This window comes from Lactuca saligna, chromosome 2, assembly GCF_052625555.1.
Source record: "Lactuca saligna cultivar CGN05327 chromosome 2, ASM5262555v1, whole genome shotgun sequence".
NCBI classification, from domain to species: Eukaryota; Viridiplantae; Streptophyta; class Magnoliopsida; order Asterales; family Asteraceae; genus Lactuca; species Lactuca saligna.
The window spans coordinates 11633232-11644512 of record NC_136418.1 but is presented as its reverse complement, the minus strand read 5'-3'; the positions used below and the strand labels follow the sequence as shown (position 1 = coordinate 11644512).

General features: G+C 33.3%; 1 pseudogene; it reads left to right on the top strand.

Annotated features, from left to right (window-relative positions):
• The first annotated feature begins 540 nt into the window (after nucleotides 1-540).
• On the top strand, nucleotides 541-2120 carry LOC145030699 (epi-neemfruitin B 7-O-acetyltransferse L7AT pseudogene; annotated as a pseudogene).
• Nucleotides 2121-11281: the final 9161 nt, after the last annotated feature.

Here is an 11281-nt window from a genome sequence, read left to right as displayed (position 1 = left end):
TAATAATAATAATAAAACTTATGTTCCACTTTCAAGATATATACCTGCTTTTTATTTAGTCGGTAATATATTGCAATTTCCGTTGAAAATCGGTCAAAAATATTTTCCCATGTTTCTTTTATGATGAAATTCGTCTTCTTGGAAATGTGTCGGTTTTTAACGTTTCCCGGCGGATTTGGCCGTCAGAACTGTTGTAGTTTTTAATAGCTGATAACAGCAACTAATAAATTAATTATCATGTCAAAGGGATATGGAGACAATATGTCAAAGCAAAAAGCAAACAAAATCCGAAAAAATGAAGTGTTGTTTAAACTTGAAGCACTTCTTATTTTATAAGGAATTAAAAATAAATTTCACAAAAAAATAAATTTAATAAATAAACAAGTTCAATACAATATGATTATAAACCCACAAAAAGTTATTTGTTTTTTATTCTATACACGAGGTGCACGATTTGCCTACCGCCTCCCATCTGTCATCAAACCTAATCACTATAAAATGGCTTAGGCTCTGGCATATCTTTTATCATATCCTTCTATTCACCTATTCTAGACTTCGAACCATTATTTTCTGATATGGAAACAAAAATCATTTCCAAAGAAAACATCAAACCCTCTTCCCCAACACCATCCCATTTGAAAACATTCGATCTTTCTGCGTTAGATCAGATTGTTTTAAGTCCTTATGTACCATTCATCATATACTACCCTAATAACAATGGCGACAACTCCAATCAAGCCCTACAAAAGTCACAGGTTCTAAAGAAGTCTTTATCTGAGACCTTGACTAAGTTTTACCCACTTGCAGGAACACTCAAGAACGAGGGTTCTATTGATTGTAACGATATTGGTGCTAACTATATTGTAGCTTCGGTCCAGTGTCGTCTCGACGAATTTCTAAAGCAACCTGATCACCATTTGATCCATGGCTTTTTGCCATTTGTACCTAGCTTTGACAAGTCTAGTGTTGGTAATCAGGTAACAAACGTGCAACTCAACATTTTTGAATGTGGTGGGATTGCCATTGGGTTATGTATTTCCCACAGAATCGTTGATGGGGCTTCTGTGTACATGTTTCTGAAAGCATGGAGTAACATGGCTCGTGGAGTTGAAGAAGTCGAGTATCCAAACTTCACCACACCATCTCTCTTCCCTGCAAAAGGATCATGGCTCAGAGACATATTCATGGGTTTGGGTCGGTCGTTGTTAAAGGAAGGCAAGTGTTCCACAAAGAGGTTTGTATTCGGGTCGGATGCTATCGCTAGATTGAGAGCCAGAGCAAAGAGTAACGGTGTGCAACGCCCTAGTCGTGTTGAGGTTGTATCTAGTTTGATATGGAAGTGTGCAATGGATGCAACTAAAGAAGCAAGTGGTATCCAGAAGCCTTCTAGTTTATCACACTTTGTGAATCTTCGGTCCAAACTTAAATCCACCTTGTCAAATAACTTCATGGGTAACGTGATTTGGATTTCAAATGCTGTGAGTCTCCCTAGTGATGAGACGCCTTTGCACAGTTTGGTGAATAAGGTGCGTGAAAGTATTTCGAAAGTTGACGCTGAGTTTGTGGAGAAAGCACAAGGTGATGAAGGGTGTTTTGCAATGCAGAAATCTTTACAAGAAATGGGTGGGTCCACAGGGGGCATAGATAACTATGGTTTTACGAGTTGGTGCAGGATGGGTTTCTATGAAATTGATTTTGGTTGGGGAAAACCGAGTTGGGTGACAGGTATCGTAGGAGATGGCTCGCCAGTGTTCATGAATCTTGTGACACTAATGGACACGAAAAGTGGTGAAGGTATAGAAGCATGGGTGAATTTGGATGAATCGGAGATGGAGATTTTAAAGAAGAATCAAGAGCTACTTTCATACGCTTCATTGGATCCAAGTCCTCTTCTAAATGGTGAAATTGGTGCATTAGGTGCAGGAGTTGACCACATAACTGACCAATTTGTAAAGGAAAGTAGATTCGCTTCAAACGGACTGATTTTTAATGCGTAAAAAATTAAGGAAGTCGGACATGCATCCTGACTGTGGGTTTTTAATAATGATTGTGGCCAGGCAGCTATAGAGCCGAAATTATATCATTTAGGGCTTAATATTTAGTGTTCTAGTTTTTTTTTATTGTGATTGTGTGTTTTTAATTATTTTTTTGTTATTGGTAAATCGTGTGAAATAAATGAATCTTAATAATCATGTAAATTTTTTTGATGTCGAATTATCGATATTCAATTGCCATAAGTGTTTTGCTGTCTTGCAGAAACAAAATTTGATGTCACATGGAGAGCTTTTTCAAATATGGGGATTTAGAAATCATTTTCACAAATGAGTTGATTTGACTTGCAAAATTTTAATGGCCCCAAAACAAACAACAATCGCTTCTCATAGAATCTTTTGTTTTACATATCAACCCTTCAGGTATTTTATAATTCTTTTTACGACACAATCTTTTATTTTACATATCAACCCTTTAAGTATTTTACCATTTCTATTTACATTTTCTATATTAAAAATACTTATCTTTGATCTCTATTATATGTCATATATAAATTTATTTATTAAAATTATGTAATTAAAATTTATGTATTGCTTTTCGTAAATTATACCATCACAACAAGAATTTGGAATATTAGGGATGTCGCTTTTTGCGACGACATGAGCAATAGTGGCAACACTAGAGTAGACGCGTTTGGTGTCGCCGCTAAAACACAGTTGTCGTCACTAATAGAGTCGTCGCTAAAGATCACCACCGGCTATCCGTCGGAGACACGCTACTTTCAATCCTCACCCTTGGTTCTGCAAATAATCCAACGGATAGAGTTTGTTTCTGTGATAAGGCATTAAAGACGATTCTTTTAGCGGCGATGTTGCCGCTAAATGTGTTGATACGTTGACCATTCTTAGACCAAATATTGGCCCTACGATGCTTTCCCAATCCAACGGTTGGGAATCGCCAGAAAGCGCGCATATGATTTCCCTCCAGCTTGTCACTGCTAATGGCCCCTTGTCGCCGCTAATGGCCCCTTCCCTTGTCGCTGCTAATGGCCCCTTCCCTTTTAGTTCCAGTTCATCTTCACTAGACTCCATTTGCTCCCATTTGTTTGATTGCACTCGAACAACGATCGTTAGTATCTCCGGCGACGGCCACTGATTTCCACCGGTGATTGGGCTCCAAACTCGACTCCCACCCCCGATTTGCCTCCAAAGTCGAGTCCCACCACCTCTTCAGCCAACTGCCGCCAAATTTCCGACAGGAACTTCGATTTCCTGTTCATATCTCCGACGAGGTTTGTTTTCAAGACCAATTTCTCTTTCAATTATTCTATTAACACACATAAAAACCACCGATTAATTCCTATTTCAAGTGTTTTTTTTTCTCGTTCCAGTCGGAGACACCGATGACTGCAGCTTCACCACCGCATTGTATGTGGATATTCAAGTGTTTTTTTTTTTCGTTCCAGTCAAAATCAATTTCACGTTTTTCCGGGAGAGAAGAGGTTAGTTTCATCTGTTTCAGTTCTTAATATTGATTGTATATGGATATTCATAATTCATGAAACTGTGAAATTTGGAAACTGTGAAATTGATTTTGACTTTGAAATTTGGAAAGTGTGAAATTCAATTTTGATTTTGAAATTTGGAAAGTGTGAAATTCATAATTCATGGAAACTGTTAAATTGAATGTATATGTAAAATTGATTGAATCTATGTGATTGAAACTTGTTAACTTTGTTAATTCATGGAAACTGTATGTAAAATTGATGGAAACTGTATGACATGAAACTGTTAGATTGAATGTATATGATTTTGATTTTGACTTTGGTTATTTTGATTTGTTTCACTTGTTTGAATGTATGTTGTATGTTTAACATGTTTGAATATATATATATATGTAAAATTGATTGAAATTGTTAACTTTGTTTGAATGTATATGTAAAATTGATATGTTTGAATGTATAGAAACTATTGTCTGCAAGAACATGGTAGTTTGATTAGTTTGATATGTTTCATTTGTTGATAATGTAAGAATTGATGAATTTATACGTAAATTGATATGTTTCACTTGTTGATCATGTATGTTCATGTATGAGTTCATGAATTTATATGTGAAGTTGATGTATATATATGTGAAACTATTGTATGTTAAGCGTGAATTTATATGAAAAATTTAAGAATATTCATATGATTATTAGAAATATTTTTTATTCTACCTTAAAAACATAAAATATATACACCATAATAGATAAAAAAATTTCTATAAGATAATAAAGAAATATTGGTCAAAAAAGTTTTTAAAAGAAAAAGAAAAATAATAAACCATAATAAACTAATTAAATAAATAACAAATATATAAAATTGTTTTAAAAAGAAAATCAAAATTGGTCAAAATTGTTTTAAAAAGAAAAATAAAAAAATAAAATAAAATTGTTTAAGTACTCAAAATAGAAAAATAAATCAAAATTAATAAATCAAAGTTAGAATTATTCAAAATAGAAAAATTGTTTAAAGTACTAAAAAGGTTTTAAAGAAATTCTACTAAGTTATAATTACTCAAAATAGAAAAATAAAAACAAAAATATGTTGATAAATCAAATTGGTCAAAAAGGTTTTAAAAAGAAAAAGAAGAATAATAATAATAAATCATAATAAACTAATTAAATAAATAACAAATATATAATATCGTTTAAAGTAAAATGTTATAATAAAAAAAAATTAAAAATTAAAACGCTAAATCTACTAAGTTATAATTACTCAAAATAGAAAAATAAAAACAAAAATAAGTTGATAAATCAAATTGGGCAAAAAGGTTTTAAAAAAGAAAAATAAGAAGAATAATAATAAACCATAATAAACTAATTAAATAAATAAGAAACATATAATATCGTTTAAAGTAAAATGTTATATTAAAAAAAATTAAAAATTAGAACGCTAAATCTACTAAGTTATAATTACTCAAAATAGAAAAATAAAAACAAAAATAAGTTGATAAATCAAAATATGAAAAAAAAAAAATTGATATAAATAACAAACATATATACTATCATCTAAAGTATCATGCTATAATAAAAAAAATTTTAGTTTAAGCCTCTTCTTTTTAAATTATCAAAAGCCTTAAAATACCCGTCCGAAATTGATTTAGAAATTAATTTCGGGTTGTCCCCGTTTTGGGACTGCTTTTTGAATACCTTATCTCATTTAGGATGCATATGTGTATTACATGATTGATTGTTTAAGAATTATTCGGTTGTTATTTTCTCTTTGCTCCTCGGTATATAATTTTATATATACTTAGGAGCTAAAAGGAAATGTTATCGAATTTTTCTTATACAATTAATCATGTAATACACATTTGCATATGAGGTAAGGTAATCAAAAAGTGGGTTTAAAAGCCTACCCTTGTGAATAATCTCTTGTTGTCTGGTTTGCTATTCCATGTGATTGAGCGATTACTCTATCCTTATAAATATTCAATCCAACTTCTACTTCTTGTAGAGTAAACACTAAAACCTAACTTATGTTTCAGTTACAACATGCCTATTGATAAAACGTGGACTGCTATTGAAAACCGTAACTCTACCTTGTTCCAATAAGGACTCGAATCTTTTCTCGAGAGGTCCAAACCACATGTCGATAACAAAGGTCAAATTAGATGCCCGTATAACAAATGTACTGTCAATAAATTTATACTACTAGCCATAATGAAATTCTATATACCTCAACATGGTTTTAGTCCACATTATATTATATGGAAGAATCACGGTGAAAATAAAACTCACCCGGTTGTCGATACATACCACGTAGTAACGAGATGGGCGGTGTTATTGATGATGTTATGGGGGTGTGATTGAAAATGATACCAACCGCAATGAGGGGAACCCAGATACAGACGGTAGAGGTGTTGATGATGGATTTCAAAAGATGGTAGAGGAAGTCCAGTTCAAATTATATCCTGGATGTTTGTTTTAGTCCCTTGACTTTTTAGCAAAGCTGATGCATATCAAGGTGATCAACAAATGGACTGATAGTTCATTCGATCAGCTTCTTGAGTTGTTGCAAACTGCATTTCCTGAAGGAAACAAGCCCCCCCTTCACATTACGAAGCAAAAAAGACACTTAAAAAGATCGGCTTAGGTTATGAGTCAATACACGTATGTAAAAATGACTGCTTTCTTTTCTAGAAAGAACACGAGTTGTTGCAAAAATGTCCAGTTTGTAATGAGAGTCGATGGGTTGATGAAAATACAAAGGGTAAGAAGGTGGCTCATAAGGTTTTACGATACTTTCCCGTAACCCCTAGACTACAACGTTCGTACTGTTCAAGACACACAACTAAAGATATGATTTCGCATAGTACCGAACAATCCAAAGATGGTATGATGATTCATCCCGTTGATGGTACTTCATGGAAAAAATTTGATATGAAGTATCATGACTTCTCGAGGGAACCTAGAAACGTACGTTTAGGGCTTGCTGCTGATGGTTTAATCCGTTTGGTAACATGTGTAATCCTCACAGCACGTGGCCGGTTATACTCACCACTTACAATCTTCCACCATGACTATGCATGAAAGAGTCATCTTTCAAGTTGACCTTGTTGATTCCCCGCCCCAAAGCACCCGGGAAGGACTTGGATGTGTTCCTTAGGTCGTTGGTGGATGAGTTGAAGTAGTTATGGAGTTTTGGAGTACGTACTGAAGATGCATCAACAAATACATTCTTTAATATGAAAGCAATTTTGTTATGGACAATAAACGACTTTCCTGCTCATAGTAGTTTATCCGGTTGGAGCGGACAAGGGTACAAAGCTTGTCCGACTTGCAACGAGGACACTCCATCATACCAAGTATCATATAAAGTCGTATATGTTGGTTATCGTCGGTTCTTAGATGTTGACCATCCATAGAGAAAATGTTTGGACTATAATGGCGAACATGAGACAAGAGGTCCTCCAAGACAGTTTAGTAAGAAGAAATACAAGCGTAACATGCTCGTCTATTGTTTCGTCCACCGGGTAAAGTAGCTGCTCAACAAGCTGGTATTAAGAGAGATCGTGAGGATTTCGAGCTGATTATGATGAGGAAGATTCTAATTATGATAGTGATGTATCGGCAGACACTGAAGTGTTTGGGGCGAGAATGATTAAAAAAATCTTTTTACATTTAATTAGTAAAATAAGGTTTGTATTTGTTGTGTGTGTGTGTGTCTATATATATATATATATATATATATATATATATATATATATATATATATATATATATATATATATATATATATATATATATATATCTTAATTACCTTATAAAGCATTTTTGGTCAAATGCTGAATTTGAAGTCGTACAAACATACAATGCATTTGTACAATCAATTTATACATTACAAAAAGAGTAGAGTACATATGGTCAACAGTTGAAAAGGTCAAATCTCTTATCCCTATTCTTACGTTATTTTGACCCGGTTTATTCCTTATCTCCGTATTTCCCCAAATCTCGCAATTTCTGTTCACAAATCTTGGATATATATCGCTGACGTTTCCATTTCTAGGGTTTAATTCATCTTTCAGCATTCAACCACCATTGTCACACCTGTCGCTTGGCATGGGTAAACGGCTAGTATATATATATATATATATATATATATATATATATATATATATATATATATTGTGTTATAATTTTTCAGGATATCATTTTTTTGGATTGCATTGCTCCATCTCATGGTTGCTGTGATGGGTCATGGAGGCGACGGTGGTGACGAGCCACCACATCCGTTCGGTGGAGGTTTTGGTGATCACCAAAACAATGGTAATTAAGATTTATTCTAATTCATTGTATTTCACATTGTATGTATATAAAAAATTATTCTGACTAATATTTTTTTTTATGCAGTGGTGCCTCCGAAACGAAGAGGCATGGCGGTAAATAAAAAAATGCACAAACTCTATAAAGCTAACGGTGAACGGCCGCTTAAGATATTATTTGCCGTAAATACTAACCTACCGATTAGGGAGGTGTACGAATGTTTCATTCAGGAGGTTGAGAGCTATATGTGGCGGGACATCGGTTTTGATAAATACACACGAACAGAGGTTTCTGAAGTTGAAGGGTTGGAATGTTGCAGTATCTTTCGGTAAATTATTTATAAAGTTATATATTTAATATTTTTTAATTTTTATTTATTTTTAATTTCTCTATTTTGTTTGTAGAGATGGTTTGATTTTGACGCGATTACAAATCATCCCATGGCTTCAACTTATTGGGCATCACTGAACAACCGGATATGTGTGCGGTATAGAGGCCGCAAAAATATTGCAACAAACCGTTTTGATGATTTTGCAGGGAATGTGGAGACAGGAAGGGCTCAAGCCCCTAGGGGTATGGATCCGCAGCGTTGGAATGCAGCTATTGACCATTTCTTAACAGAAAAACATAAAAAACGATTCACTGGAAACAAAGAATGCCGGAAGAAGCAAGTAGTGAAGAATCTTGGAGAGACGTGCAGCTATGGTAGTGCTTGTTTCAAGAAAATAAGTTATAATAATGTTTATTCAGTTATAACATATTTTTTAATGTTTATTCAAATATAACATATTTTGTAATGTTAAATAGAATTTGAATAGACTTGCAGTATTTCATCGTGCGCATGTAAATAAAAGAGGGGAATTTGTTGATCCTTTGGTTGATGAGCAATATGTAAGTTATTATTACTTAAAAATAAAGTAGATTTTTGATTTTTTTTGTTAGTTTTAACGTATATTAACAATCCTTGTGAAATACAGAATACCTTAGTTGCTGAGGTTGCTCTACAGACTCATCACATAGCCGACTCTAGTGGTGATCCAGACACCATTGATTGGATCACAATATTTGAGAAGGTATTGTGTACTCGAAGAGAGCATGTGAGAGGCATTGGGCCTAAAGCTTCTTCAGTTGCGGGTACAAGTGTTCCATCCCAATGGCAGTCACAGTCACAAGCATTGCAACCAACACAGGTACTTGTTAAATTCTTAAAGAATTTGGTTGCTTTGTTATATTGTTAAAAACTTAATGTATTTGTAGTAATTTTTGGTAGCTCGGTAGTTTGTTAAATTGTGAAAGACTTAATTGATTTGGTGCTTTGATCGTTTGATAGTTTGTTGAATTGTTCATGACTTAATTTGTTTGTGACTTAATTGTAGGATGTTGATGTGAATGCTTTTTCTTCAAAACCTAGCATTTGTGACGGCCATTGGAGACATTATTTGTTCGTTAAAAAACCAAGTCAACGAGGAAAACAATGATGGGGAGGACAGTGGGGAAGATGAAGACAACTAGTATTTCTTGTTTTATGATATGAAGGATGTTATTTTGGATTTGGAAAATAGTTTATGTATGATATATGTTAGATGTTTGTTTGAGATTTATTAGATATGGTATGTTTGATGTTTGTTTGGAAAATAGTTTATGGAATATGGTATGTTTGATGTTTTTTATATAATGTGGTATGTATTTATTTATGTATTTTTATCAAAAGTGCATTTTATAATATATATAAATTAATATTATAAAAAATAATTTTTTTCTCAAAAAAATAAATAAATAAATAAAAACATTAGCAGCGACACCTTTAGAGACGACTACTATCAATTGAGACGACGAGGACCCCCGATGAGTATTGCCGGAAAAACTCCTACCGGTTGTCGGAATATTAATAGAGACGACACTATTAGAGACGACAGAGGTGTATTAGGGACGACTTCTATTAGAGACAACAGTATTAGAGACGACAAGGGGCTATTAGCTACGAGCCAATTGCGGCGGTGCTTTAGTGACGACATGTCGTCACTAATTGTATTACCGACGACCGACATGACCAATTGCGATGACTTTTGTCGCCGCTAAAGATTAGCTTTTTTTGTAGTGCATTGGAAAAGTATATCAATATTGACAACCAAATCAAATATATTACAATGTAAAGAAATACAAGGTTAATTAAATACGATATTTCAAGACAATTTAAACACAAAATTAAATTAAATAAAATAATTATAGGAAAATAAATCTTACATCAGTTCACATTAAATCTTGGTTGACAATTTGAATAGTTTTTCATGTAATGACCAAATTAATAACATGGTCCACAAATACGAAGTTCATGAGCATGACTAACATCCACCTATTAACAAAATCGATTTGCACGTCTCGAACCTCGATCCACCGAATATTTTTACTAATCTCCTTTACTTTCCTAATAAGTCTCCAACCAATAATATATGAGGAAGTGGTGAAAATCCATGATTATATTGGTGTTTATACATCATAATTGTGTAAACTGTATTCACAATGGAAATTAGGTTAACCTTACTAAGGTGACATATTCCTAAAGCATGTGATTATGGACATCTTTCAATTTGCCACTTACTACATTTGCATATTTGTTGAAAATAACAAATAACGTGGCTATTTCCTCTGACTCCATTTATTCGTAATTTAGTGACAATTTTGTAGACACTTTCATGGTAGTTGAAATCATATTAAGTATGGTTTGTGTTACACCCCAAAACCGAGAACGGCAGAAACGTTCTGGGGCGGAGGACGTCATGTACAGTATCACAACATAGTATAATAGTAAACAAGTAAACAACATCATCAATTGCATTAAATAAATAATTTTAATACAAGTGTGTTCTGTAGTATATAAGACACCAAAATATGAATCAAAATATAAGAGGAGTCTTGTATGCACTCCATTTTCTCAAAAGCTAGCATTGGTACCTATCTACTGATGACCTGAGAATACAAGTTATTTTGAAAACGAGTATCAGCATTAAAGCTGGTGAGTTCATAAGTATTTAGTGTCTATGTTTGTATCAAAATGTTTAAAGTGTGAATTTGTAACCGTTTGTAGTAAAAGTGTGTGAATGTTTGTACGTATTTGTAAAAGTTTGAAACTCCTAGAAAATCCTATATTTTCTACTAAAAGTAGTCTTATACCAAGGCATAACCATTTTGTATGTTTGTTACTTGTAAATGTGTGTAATTTTCCCAAGTGTAACTATCATTATCAAAATATAGCTTGTACATTAATGTTTAAGTGAAGTGATCACCAAATAAATGTAAAGGGTAAATTAATGTAGTACTGTAATTTTGAATTATAGGAACTACTGATGTACTATCTACCTTAAACCGAATTTATATCAAGGTATTATGTGATTAATTGTACCATACTATCGACGGAAAACACGACATTGTAAGTCGTAAAAAGGTATGACGTTTAGCACCCGCAGTCCTGCAGGTCCGACTGTA